The sequence below is a fragment of the Entelurus aequoreus genome, linkage group LG05 (assembly GCF_033978785.1).
Source record: "Entelurus aequoreus isolate RoL-2023_Sb linkage group LG05, RoL_Eaeq_v1.1, whole genome shotgun sequence".
Taxonomy (NCBI): Eukaryota; Metazoa; Chordata; class Actinopteri; order Syngnathiformes; family Syngnathidae; genus Entelurus; species Entelurus aequoreus.
This window is the reverse complement of record NC_084735.1, coordinates 20,664,227-20,677,439: the sequence shown is the minus strand read 5'-3', so window position 1 is coordinate 20,677,439 and position 13,213 is coordinate 20,664,227. Positions and strand designations below refer to the sequence as shown.

Sequence of the window (13,213 nt, the reverse complement as noted above, 5' to 3'; positions counted from 1 at the left end):
TATTTACAATTTAGAATGCAATAAAAGGGCATATGTGTTCTTGTCTTAAACAAGGATTGCAATTAATAACCAACACCCCCCCAAAAAAGTTCTCCTTTAACACACAGTCCCGTCATAATGTGTTCATGAGCGTGGAATATGTGCAAATAAAATACCAAGACTATCTTATCTTAGCATGTTCAAAATATTCTTGGATCATCGCAAAAATCTGGGACTTTGCTCATCTAAACATCAATTTAATGATATCTTCTCCTTAAAAATATGCACATTTTTGGACCCCAACGTTATTCTGCCATCTGCTCAAAATGTACAAAATATGTCAATATATATCTACTTACAGTGTGTTATAGAACGTTAAAGGAGGTTTTTTAGAGTGCCTTATATGCAGAATAGAGCACCTCACATTGGCCTCATTGATAGCTGACTTTTACTAATGTTTATTTACCATTTAGAATGCAATAAAAAGGCATATGTGTTCTTGTCTTATGTAAGGATTGCAAATAATAGCCAACACCCCCCCCCCCCGCCCCCCCAAAAAAGTTATCCTTTAACACAGTCCCGTGATAATGTGTTCATGAGCGTGGAATATGTGCAAATAAAATACCAAGACTATCTTGTCTTAGCATGCAGAATAGAGCACCTCACATTGGCCTCATTGATAGCTGACTTTTACTAATGTTTATTTACCATTTAGAATGCAATAAAAAGGCATATGTGTTCTTGTTTTACATAAGGATTGCAAATAATAGCCAAAATCCCCCACCGCCCCAAAAATACAAGTTAAGTTCTCCTTTAACACACAGTCCCGTCATAATGTGTTCATGAGCGTGGAATATGTGCAAATAAAATACCAGACTATCTTGTCTTAGCATGTTCAAAATATTCCTGGATCATTGCACAAATCTGGGACTTTGCTCATCTAAACATCAATTTCATGATATCTTCTCATTAAAAAATGCAAATCTTTTGGACCCCAACGTTACGCTTTCTAAAAAGTGGTCCGCCCCATTAAAAACCCTCAACATAAAATGTAAAAGCTTGATCCAATTTGCCGTACATTGTGCACAACATCTGTCCTCCAGCAGAAGGCGAGCTCGGAGCTGCTGATTTCATCTCTGAATGATGTATTGTGTCTCCTTCCCTGGAAAAACACGCAGGGAGTGGAGCCCTCGCAGGGTATTTTTGGGGAGTGGCGGGACGGGGGAGGCCGGGGAAAAAAAAAAGGGGGGGGGGGGGGACACGTCGGACCTCTGTGGCCGATTTGGACGTGACACGGGCGGCCAATGGCGTGGACTGCACACCTTCCGAGGTGGGGTCTCCGGGAACATGTTGGCCCTAAAACGAGGACACATTGTCCCTCCAAATATTGACTCCTGTCACCATTACACGACATGTCTCTTTTTGGAGGACATATTTCCCTTGAGAAGACACATTGTCACACTGTAGAACAACAACAATATGTGGAATGATTGAAGGTGTGTCTTCACTGGAATGTGCAAGTAATGTTGGCTTTACTGTCCACACAGGACACCACATTGTGACGACACGTCCTCATGTTTCATACATGCTAGCACATGTTTCTGACACATGACTCCATGTTTCCTCTACATAACTCCACGTTTCCTCTACATGACTCCATGTTTCCTCAATATAAGTCCATGTTTCCTCTACATGACTACATGTTTCCTCTATATAAGTCCATGTTTCCTCTACATGACTCCATGTTTCCTCTACATGTTTCCTCTATATAAGTCCACGTTTCCTCTACATGACTCCATGTTTCCTCAATATAAGTCCATGTTTCCTCTACATGACTACATGTTTCCTCTATATAAGTCCATGTTTCCTCTACATGACTCCATGTTTCCTCTACATGTTTCCTCTATATAAGTCCACGTTTCCTCTACATGACTACATGTTTCCTCTAAACAAGTCCATGTTTCCTCTACATGACTCCATGTTTCCTCTATATAAGTCCATGTTTCCTCTACATGACTCCATGTTTCCTCTACATGTTTCCTCTATATAAGTCCATGTTTCCTCTACATGACTCCATGTTTCCTCTACATGACTACATGTTTCCTCTATATAAGTCCATGTTTCCTCTACATGTTTCCTCTATATAAGTCCATGTTTCCTCTACATGACTACATGTTTCCTCTACATGACTACATGTTTCCTCTATATAAGTCCATGTTTCCTCTACATGTTTCCTCTATATAAGTCCATGTTTCCTCTACATGACTACATGTTTCCTCTACATGACTCCATGTTTCCTCTACATGTTTCCTCTATATAAGTCCATGTTTCCTCTACATGACTCCATGTTTCCTCTACATGACTCCATGTTTCCTCTACATGTTTCCTCTATATAAGTCCATGTTTCCTCTACATGTTTCCTCTATATAAGTCCATGTTTCCTCTACATGTTTCCTCTATATAAGTCCATGTTTCCTCTACATGTTTCCTCTATATAAGTCCATGTTTCCTCTATATAAGTCCATGTTTCCTCTACATGACTACATGTTTCCTCTACATGACTACATGTTTCCTATATATAAGTCCATGTTTCCTCTACATGACTCCATGTTTCCTCTACATGTTTCCTCTATATAAGTCCATGTTTCCTCTACATGTTTCCTCTATATAAGTCCATGTTTCCTCTACATGTTTCCTCTATATAAGTCCATGTTTCCTCTATATAAGTCTATGTTTCCTCTACATGACTACATGTTTCCTCTAAATGACTCCACGTTTCCTCTACATGACTCCACGTTTCCTCTACATGACTCCATGTTTCCTCTATATAAATTCCATGTTTCCTCTACATGACTCAATGTTTCCTCTACATGACTCTGTGTTTCCTCTACATGACTCTGTGTTTCCTCTACATAAGTCCACTTTTCTTCTACATGACTACATGTTTCCTCTATATAAGTCCATGTTTCCTCTACATGACTACATGTTTCCTCTATACAAGTCCATGTTTCCTCTATATAAGTCCATGTTTCCTCTACATGACTCCATGTTTCCTCTACATGACTCCATGTTTCCTCTACATGTTTCCTCTATATAAGTCCATGTTTCCTCTACATGTTTCCTCTATATAAGTCCATGTTTCCTCTACATGTTTCCTCTATATAAGTCCATGTTTCCTCTACATGTTTCCTCTATATAAGTCCATGTTTCCTCTATATAAGTCCATGTTTCCTCTACATGACTACATGTTTCCTCTACATGACTACATGTTTCCTATATATAAGTCCATGTTTCCTCTACATGACTCCATGTTTCCTCTACATGTTTCCTCTATATAAGTCCATGTTTCCTCTACATGTTTCCTCTATATAAGTCCATGTTTCCTCTACATGTTTCCTCTATATAAGTCCATGTTTCCTCTATATAAGTCTATGTTTCCTCTACATGACTACATGTTTCCTCTAAATGACTCCACGTTTCCTCTACATGACTCCACGTTTCCTCTACATGACTCCATGTTTCCTCTATATAAATTCCATGTTTCCTCTACATGACTCAATGTTTCCTCTACATGACTCTGTGTTTCCTCTACATGACTCTGTGTTTCCTCTACATAAGTCCACTTTTCTTCTACATGACTACATGTTTCCTCTATATAAGTCCATGTTTCCTCTACATGACTACATGTTTCCTCTATACAAGTCCATGTTTCCTCTATATAAGTCCATGTTTCTTCTACATGACTACATGTTTCCTCTATATAAGTCCATGTTTCCTCTACATGACTACATGTTTCCTCTATACAAGTCCATGTTTCCTCTACATGACTCCATGTTTCCTCTACATGACTACATGTTTCCTCTATATAAGTCCATGTTTCCTCTCCATGTTTCCTCTATATAAGTCCATGTTTCCTCTATATAAGTCCATGTTTCCTCTACATGTTTCTTCTATATAAGTCCATGTTTCCTCTACATGTTTCCTCTATATAAGTCCATGTTTCCTCTATATAAGTCCATGTTTCCTCAACATGACTCCATGTTTCCTCTACATGACTCCGTGTTTCCTCTACATAAGTCCACGTTTCTTCTACATGACTACATGTTTCCTCTACATGTTTCCTCTATATAAGTCCATGTTTCCTATACATGACCACGTTTCCTCTATGTAAGTCCATGTTTCCTATACATGACCACATGTTTCCTCTATATAAGTCCATGTTTCCTCTACATGACTACATGTTTCCTCTATATAAGTCCATGTTTCCTCTACATGACTCCATGTTTCCTCTACATGTTTCCTCTATATAAGTCCATGTTTCCTCTACATGACTACATGTTTACTCTATATTAGTCCATGTTTCCTCTACATGACTACATGTTTCCTCTATATAAGTCCATGTTTCCTCTACATGACTCCATGTTTCCTCTACATGTTTCCTCTATACAAATCCGTGTTTCCTCTACATGACTCCATGTTTCCTCTACATGTTTCCTCTATATAAGTCCACGTTTCCTCTACATGACTACATGTTTCCTCTATATAAGTCCATGTTTCCTCTACATGACTACATGTTTCCTCTACATGACTCCATGTTTCCTCTACATGTTTCCTCTATATAAGTCCATGTTTCCTCTACATGACTCCATGTTTCCTCTACATGACTACATGTTTCCTCTATATAAGTCCATGTTTCCTCTACATGTTTCCTCTATATAAGTCCATGTTTCCTCTACATGTTTCCTCTATATAAGTCCATGTTTCCTCTATATAAGTCCATGTTTCCTCTACATGACTACATGTTTCCTCTACATGACTACATGTTTCCTATATATAAGTCCATGTTTCCTCTACATGACTCCATGTTTCCTCTATATAAGTCCATGTTTCCTCTATATAAGTCCATGTTTCCTCTATATAAGTCCATGTTTCCTCTACATGAATACATGTTTCCTCTACATGACTACATGTTTCCTATATATAAGTCCATGTTTCCTCTACATGACTCCATGTTTCCTCTACATGACTCCATGTTTCCTCTACATGTTTCCTCGACATGACTCCGTGTTTCCTCTACATGACTCCATGTTTCCTCTACATGACTCCGTGTTTCCTCTACATGACTCCGTGTTTCCTCTACATGACTCCATGTTTCCTCTACATGACTCCATGTTTCCTCTACATGACTCCATGTTTCCTCTACATGACTCCATGTTTCCTCTACATGACTCCATGTTTCCTCTACATGTATGAATGCTCTATCGGCGTCAAAGTATCTTCCTGGTGGTCTTTTCTACCGCACACGCGAGACAACACAAGAGGCTTCACCTACCGGCTTCCCACGACGCGTTGCGGAAAAAGGTCCACTTTCTCCCCGCGTCTCCTGCGGAGCTCCAAGCTCCCCAAAGCGGCCACTCAGGGAAGATCTTTCGGTTTGGAGCTACGCAGCTGAGCCAGCCTCTCGCCTCCTTCCTGTCTTTTTTTCTTTCCTCCACCTCGATACGTCATGGAGGAAAGCCCCGCTCGGTGACGTCAACGCGCCGACCCGAGTGAGACCGCGCCCCCCGGAAGTGATAACTCAACTTCAAAGCAAGCGGGCGTTCGTGTGATTCCCCCCAAATGTGTTCACTTTGGTGCTTTCTCGGGTGTGTTTTGTATCGCCGATTGTTTACGTGTGTGTAGGAAGATCGTACAAACTTGTGTTTAATGGTCGCCACAGACTTTGGAGAGCGCGCGGCAAGGGTCAACACAGAAGTTGTCACATTTTGGTCGAGGTGTCGTAAAAATAAAAGCCCAATCTACCTGCTTTTGCTGTACTGCAGGGGTCCCCAAACTTCTTGACTCGGGGGCCGCATGTATAATTAATTAAATATATATATACATATATATAATAAATACGTATATAAATATATTATACATATATATATTATACATATATATAAATATATTATACATATATATTATACACACATATGTATATTATACATATATTATACACATATATATATATTATACATATATTATACATACTTATATAAATATATTATACACATATATATATTATACATATATATAATACATGTATGTATATATATATTATACATATATATATGCTTGTGCATCGGTTGGGGACATCTCTGCGCTGCTGACCCGTCTCCTGCTGGCCCCATTATGGACTGGACTCTCACTATTATGTTAGATCCACTAAGGACTGTACTTAGAGGGGGGGTTACCCACATATGCGGTCCTCTCCAAGGTTTCTCATAGTCATTCACATCGACCTCCCTTTTGTGGGCTCTGTACCGAGGATGTCGTTGTGGCTTGTGCAGCCCTTTGAGACTTTTGTGATTTAGGGCTATACAAATAAACATTGATTGATTGATATATATATATATATATATATATATATATATATATATATATATATATATATATATATATATAATATTATATATATATATTATACACATATATATATATAATATATATATATATATTATATATATATATATATTATACACATATATATATATATATAATATATATATATATATGTGTATAATATATATATATATAATATATATATATAATATATAATATATATATATATTATATATATATGTGTATAATATATATATATAATATTATATATATATATATATAATATATATATATAATATATATATATATATATATAATAGCCTCTGTATATATATATATTATATATATATATACACATACATACATATACGTTAGGTCAGGGGGAAAAAACTGAGGCTATTTCATCCCTATATATATATATATATATATATATATATATATATATATATATAATCCCCTGAAGAGCAGAGAAACCTGCAAAACAGGCTTGTAGGGATGAAATAGCCTCTGTTTTTTCCTGACCTAACGTGTATGTATGTATGTATGTATGTATATATATATATATATATATATATATATATATATATATATATATATATATATATATATATATATTCCGAGTGTGATTATGACACGTTATCAATGGGCGGCTGGGAGACACCAAGAGTAACAAGTGGTAGAAAATGGATTAGAAAGGACAGATTTTTTTAAAATAACTACCGCGGGCCATACTTTGGGGACCCCTGGTGTGCTGTATTCTGTTTCCTATCTTACTTTTTATTTAAGTTTAGAGAGGGAACACATTTACTTGGTTAAAATGTGGATCTCTTATACAATTGTATTTTGTTAAAAACAATTAGCAATTAAAAATAATAGTAAATAAGCAATGTCAAGGTTTATTGATAAAGTACCTTTAAAACAACAACTCAAGCTGCCCCAAAGTGCTGTACAAGTTAGGTAAAAATAATAATACAAAGATTAACCAAAAAATGTATTGATAAAATAAAAACATTTGACAAGTTACAAAAAAAAAAATCTGATAAAAGCAATTGAAACTGGATAAAATATGTTAGGTCAGGGAAATAAACAGGCTATTTCCTCCATACAAGCCTGTTTTGCAGGGAAACGTATAATCCGCTCTACCCCGGTAATGAGCACTGTATAACGGATAAACCACAGTAACCTCGACTATCCACTGTAAACCCGAATGCTCAAAATAATTAATTAGAATAAGTAGTGTACACTTAAAAAATTGTTAAAAGTTGTACTTACCTAAAAATGTTGAGTGTTAGTAACATTTTCCTTCTTTAAGTTTATTAAACTTGTTATTTTTAATTAATATTGACTTGTTTGCAGAGTATCTAACTGCTACTTAAAATAATTAACTCACTTACTTAAAACTTAGTGGATTAAACATAATTTTGAAAATGTGGCACCCCCTTATGGAATATTTACAATAAAAACAAGCCAGTATTTCAGAATGATTGCCACCAATAGAGTATCCTTTGTTTATGGATCTACATGTACCCAAGAACTGATACTAGTGAAAAAACAAACAAAAAAAACTATACCCAGCAGGCAGAACTTGTTGAATTAGGTCCTGACGTTGAAACAACATATCAATCAATCAATCAATGTTTATTTATATAGCCCTAAATCACAAGTGTCTCAAAGGGCTGTACAAGCCACAACGACATCCTCGGTACAGAGCCCACATACGGGCAAGGAAAAACTCACCCCAGTGGGACGTCGGTGAATGACTATGAGAAACCTTGGAGAGGACCGCATATGTGGGTAACCCCCCCCCTCTAGGGGAGACCGAAAGCAACGGATGTCGAGTGGGTCTGACATAACATTGTGAAAGTCCAGTCCACAGTGGATCCAACACATCAGCGGGAGTCCAGTCCACAGCGGGGCCAACAGGAAACCATCCCGAGCGGAGACGGGTCAGCAGCGCAGAGATGTCCCCAACCGATGCACAGGCTAGTGGTCCACCCGGGGTCCCGGCTCTGGACAGCCAGCACTTCATCCATGGCCACCGGACCTATGCAACTCCCCCTCGCAAGGGACAGGGGAGAAGAGGAGAGAAGAAAAGAAACGGCAGATCAACTGGTCTAAAAAAGGGGGGGTCTATTTAAAGGCTAGATTATACAAATGAGTTTTAAGATGGGACTTAAATGCTTCTACTGAGGTAGCATCTCTAACTGTTACAGGGAGGGCATTCCAGAGTACTGGAGCCCGAATAGAAAACGCTCTATAGCCCGCAGACTTTTTTTTGGCTCTGGGAATCACTAATAAGCCGGAGTTCTTTGAACGCAGATTTCTTGTCGGGACATATGGTACAATACAATCGGCGAGATAGGCTGGAGCTAAACCGTGTAATATTTTATACGTAAGTAGTAAAACCTTAAAGTCGCATCTTAAGTGCACAGGAAGCCAGTGCAACTGAGCCAGTATAGGCGTAATATGATCAAACTTTCTTGTTTTTGTCAAAAGCCTTGCAGCCGCATTTTGTACCAACTGTAATCTTTTAATGCTAGACATAGGGAGGCCCGAAAATAATACGTTACAGTAATCGAGACGAGACGTAACGAACGCATGAATAATGATCTCAGCGTCGCTAGTGGACAAGATGGAACGAATTTTAGCGATATTACGGAGATGAAAGAAGGCCGTTTTAGTAACACTCTTAATGTGTGACTCAAACGAGAGAGTTGGGTCGAAGATAATACCCAGATTCTTTACCGAGTCTCCTTGTTTAATTGTTTGGTTGTCAAATGTTAAGGTGGTATTATTAAATAGATGTTGGTGTCTAGCAGGACCGATAATCAGCATTTCCGTTTTCTTAGCGTTGAGTTGCAAAAAGTTAGCGGACATCCATTGTTTAATTTCATTAAGACACGCCTCCAGCTGACTACAGTCCGGCGTGTTGGTCAGCTTTAGGGGCATGTAGAGTTGAGTGTCATCAGCATAACAGTGAAAGCTAACACCGTACTTGCGTATGATGTCACCCAGCGGCAGCATGTAAATACTAAAGAGTGCAGGGCCAAGAACCGAACCCTGGGGAACTCCGCACGTTACCTTGACATAGTCCGAGGTCACATTGTTATGGGAGACGCACTGCATCCTGTCAGTAAGATAAGAGTTAAACCAAGACAAGGCTAAGTCTGACATACCAATACGTGTTTTGATACGCTCTAATAAAATATTATGATCGACGGTATCGAAAGCGGCGCTAAGATCAAGAAGCAGCAACATAGATGACGCATCAGAATCCATCGTTAGCAATAGATCATTAGTCATTTTTGCGAGGGCTGTCTCCGTAGAGTGATTTGCCCTGAAACCGGATTGAAAAGGTTCACAGAGATTGTTAGTCACTAAGTGTTCATTTAGCTGCTGTGCAACAGTTTTTTCGAGAATTTTGGAAATAAACGGAAGGTGGGAGACCGGTCGGTAGTTTACCATGAGGTCAGGATCGAGGTTAGGTCTTTTGAGCAGAGGATGAATAACCGCTTTTTTGAATGCTAGGGGAACAGTGCCGGAGGAAAGTGATAAGTTTATAATATTTAACACTGATGGACCTAATAATACAAACAGTTCCTTGATAAGTTTCCCAGGAAGTGGGTCAAGTAAACATGTTGTTTGTTTTATCCCACTTACACGCTGTAATAATTCCTCTAATGTTATTTAATCAAAAATAGAGAGACTATTTTGGAGGGCAGTGTCCGTCGTATATACAGTCGTATTTGTGTTAATAGAGCCCAGTTGTAGCTGGGATGCGTTGTCTTTAATCTCCTTTCTAATGAGTTCAATTTTCTTATTAAAGAAATTCATAAAATCATCTGCCGAGTGGGTGGAGCTACTGGGAGGAGTCCCTTGTTGGGTTAGCGATGCTACTGTACTAAACAGAAATTTAGGATCGTTTTTGTTGAGGCGGATGAGATTTGAGTAGTATTTAGTTTTAGCTAAGGTAAGCATGCGTTTATAAGTTATTAAACTATCACTCCATGCTTGATGGAAAACCTCAAGTTTAGTCGCGCGCCATTTGCGTTCCAGTTTTCTACATGATAATTTCTGAGCTCTAATTTCTTCTGTAAACCATGGGGTGCGCCTTTTAGGGGCCCTTTTTTGCTTTAGCGGTGCTATACTATCAATAATTTCGCGCAAGGCATCGTCAAAGTTGTTAGTGAGTTTATCAATAGAGCCGACATAATTTGGGAATGGTGCTATTACCGAAGGCAGTAGGTCAGCAAGAGTCATCGTTGTGGCAGCATTAATGTTGCGGCCGCTATAGCAGTTATTATTATTATTAGCTTGTTGACAAAGAGTCAAAACTTCAAATTTTATAAGGTAATGATCGGACATTACTTTAGTATATGGAAGTATCATAACTTTGGAGGTGGTGACACCCCTGACAAGCACTAGATCTATTGTATTACCGTTGCGATGCGTGGGTTCATGTATTATTTGTGTAAGACCACAGCTATCAATTATGGTTTGGAGCGCCACGCACTGAGGGTCCGATGGGGTATTCATATGGATATTAAAGTCCCCCATTATGATTATATTGTCGGCGTGCGTCACTAGATCAGCAACGAACTCTGAGAATTCACTGATAAAGTCCGAATAGGGCCCAGGGGGGCGGTAGATAACAGCCAGGTCGAGAGGTAGCGGTGTGACAGACCTCATAGTAAGCACCTCAAACGATTTATATTTATTATTTAGGTTAGGGGTAAGGTTGAAATTTTCATTGTATATTAGTGCGACACCCCCTCCCCTTTTAAGAGGGCGGGCAACATGCGCATTCTTATAGTTAGGAGGAGATGCCTCATTGAGCGCAAAAAATTCGTCCGGTTTGAGCCAGGTTTCGCTAAGACCAATGACGTTAAGATTGTTGTCTCTAATGACCTCATTAACCAATAACGCCTTGGGAGACAATGATCTTATGTTTAAAAAGCCCATATTATAGGTATTGGGCTGTTTTGACGAGTTTTTGTTAAGATTATCCGTAGTGGCAATATTAACAATGTTGCGTTTATTATGCGTAGTGCACTTTAAATAGTTTCGACCATATCTAGGAATTGATATGACGGGAATTTTCCGATTGTTTGTTTGGTGCTGCAATAGACTGGACATATCATAATTTGCCACCTCAGTAGAATGCATGTCCACCCCTGACACAGACACAACAGAAAAAACATTATGTGAATTGTGTATTATTCTAAGAGAATTGCTATGCGTACATGGATTATCCAGCCTGGCGCTGGCTAGTTCTAGCTTAACTGACTCCTCACCCGGACTAACAGACATTGTAGTTGCCTGTGACCGGGCTTGCTCTAGTGTAGTCAGTCAAGTGAGACTTAAATAGTAGTCTATGTTTCTAGACAGGATGATGGCGCCTTCCTGGTTAGGGTGAAGGCCGTCTCTCATCAGCAAGCCTGGTTTGCCCCAGAAAGAGGGCCAGTTATCAATAAACGTTAGTCCCTTCTGCCTACAGTAGCTAGCCAACCACTTGTTAAGCGAGACTAATCTGCTATATCTCTCATCATTGCCTCTCGCAGGCAGGGGGCCAGAGACAATTACTCGATGCCTGGACATCTTTCTGGCGAGATCACAAGTCCTGGCTATGTTTCTCTTTGTAATCTCTGACTGTCTCATTCTAGTGTCATTGGAGCCAACGTGTACAACTATATTCGCATAATTAGTGGTGCGATTAGCCTGTCGTACGTGTTTACTAGGCCTGTTGCGAGTTAGCTCCCTAAGATTAGCTTCAATGTCAGGTGCTCTGGCCCCGGGGATACACTTTATTGTGGCTGGTTTGCTAAGCTTTATGTTTCGGGTGATGGAGTCCCCTATAACTAAGGTGTGGTGCCCGGTAGACTGGGGTGTAGGACTAGCTAAAGAGCTAAATCTATTATGCGTCTCAACCGGTACACCGTAGCTTGTAGGCCGCTTAGGACTGCTACAAGCTGGGCTAGTTAGCTCGCTACAGCTAACGCTAGCAGATGTGTACGCAACATCTAAAGTTACGACATTACTCTGCTCTAACTGGCGGACACGGCCCTCTAGCAGAGCCAACCTCTCCGTGAGTATGGTGCAAGACGCGCAGGAAGCCATTACTCACAGTGTTTTCTGTCACCGAGTGAAGTTCCTGCTGTCCTCAGGGAAGTGGTCGCGGTCTGTAGGAGTAGCTTCTTACTGACCGGCGCTGCCTTTCTCCGCGCTAGCTTAGCAGCTAGCTAGAGATAGAGCGCTACTTAGCTTTTTCGCAGCAGCGAACAGACGGCGAGCAGTCACGCACGGTGAACCGGAACCATACTTTTTGACGACGTTTTATCAATGTTGGGTTCCAACGTTGATTTGACCATTGCATTTGGGTCAATTCCCAACCAACAACATGGACCCAAAGTTGGACGTCAGTCTCAATTTACATTGTTTCAAAGTCAATTTTAAAAGGTCATATACGTATAATCAACATTACATCAATGTCTTTTGCAAGTGGGTAATAACAAGCCGGTCTTTTGAACGGCTATTTAACAGGAAGCGCCCCTTCAAAGAGCCATAAATCTTCTAATTTATGATTCTCTGAAGGGAGCCGTGTCTCTTCCTTTTAAGGAGCCATTCAAAAGACTGGCTCGTTATATATTTTTACTATAGAAGTAACGTTAAAAGATTTGGATCAGCATTATTCAAATGAACACGTGCCACCAATAATATTCTGTATTGATGGGAGTGATTCTGAAACAATCAGTTAATTCATCAGTGCTCATGGTTCACTTAAAAGAGCTGTTGGAAAGATTTGACATTCTGAAAAGCGCTTTGTGCCGTCTTACCGTTGGGAGTGACAAAAGCA

General features: G+C 39.4%; 1 protein-coding gene across 1 annotated transcript in view; it reads right to left on the bottom strand.

Moving 5' to 3' along the window:
* rnf19b (ring finger protein 19B) overlaps positions 1-5,474 on the bottom strand; it is a 67,197-nt gene extending 61,723 nt beyond the window's left edge. Inside the window, exon 1 of the mRNA XM_062047374.1 lies at positions 5,312-5,474. The gene's annotated coding sequence lies outside the window, so the exon portion shown is untranslated. The remainder of the gene's footprint in view (positions 1-5,311) is intronic.
* Positions 5,475-13,213: the final 7,739 nt, after the last annotated feature.